This window comes from Entamoeba invadens, assembly GCF_000330505.1.
Source record: "Entamoeba invadens IP1 unplaced genomic scaffold scaff_1105074724931, whole genome shotgun sequence".
NCBI lineage: Eukaryota > Evosea > Mastigamoebida > Endamoebidae > Entamoeba > Entamoeba invadens.
The window spans coordinates 164,924-166,249 of record NW_004443563.1 but is presented as its reverse complement, the minus strand read 5'-3'; positions in this window follow the sequence as shown (position 1 = coordinate 166,249).

Below are 1,326 nucleotides of genomic sequence, written 5' to 3'. Positions count from 1 at the left end.
GAATACATATTTCATAATTATTCTAAATATTAATTTTTTAAGTATTTATCTTTTACAACAGTTATTTCTCTAGATCATACATAAAAGTGCATTAGAACATAAATGTTTGTTTTTTGGATTTATAATACGATGCACATATAATCTAAGTAATACACAAACATTTAATAACAATTCAATTGCTTTCAAATTGAATATTAATAAAATAAAACATTTTAATTAAATTGATAAAATATATTTAATCGTATCTAAGAGACAACACCAATGTAATTGAAAAAACAATTGGTTTATTATCATCATTTTTAATTTGTTCGCATGTATATCTGATTTTTTATCATAATAAACTTCACTTGGTTGTCAGTTATTTTAACCAGTAAATATATAATTTATTTATTCATAACATGTACACAAGGGTGTGAACCACAAGTCGTTAAAAATATTTATATACATTCTTTTCATAATATAATAATTTTTTATTGTTTAGTTTGAAATTAAATGTTTACACACTCAAAAATTTAAGTGTTTTTTATTTAATTCATTTTTACAATGAACATGTAAAGTATAAAAGTGAATCATGTTGAAATAATTATCATAATAAAATCATAAAAAATTAGCTGTATAATCATGTCATTATTTCACTATTCAATGACAGTTGTGATGTCATTTTTAAATTGTGCTATTTGTGTGTGTAATCAGACATAATAAATAAAAAGATAATATATATCAAATAACATTATATACATGTTATTATCAAGAGTGAGTTATTGAAAAATAATCATTTTTTATGTAGTTATACAATGAAAATGGTCACACCCGTTCTAAATATAAAAGATATATTCAATTATCAAAAATATGTCGAAAAAATTTGTTCTCTTTGGTTTTGTTCACAACAACAATTCCATTTAAACATGATTGTTAATTATTTATTTATCATTCAATGTCTTGTCACATTGGTAACTATGTGTGTGATTAACAAAAAATACATTTTTAATGTAAAATACAATTGTTTAAATATAAATATTTTAAAAGAAATACAATTATTTTTTTTTGTTTACCAAATAATTTTTTTTTTGTAATCACTTTTTTTAACTTAAAAAATAATTAATTAATTATTTTTTATATTTATAATTATCTGACACGCATTTCAACCCTTTTTGTTACCAGTTCTTAATTATTTTACGTATGTTTTTGACTTTAATTAATTATTGTCAGCCCAAGCATTTTGATGGATCTTCAAGGTCGCCTTTACTATATATAAATATTTCTAATGGATAAAAATAACCAAAAATTATATAAAACAACACAATATTTTTGTATTATTTGATTTTT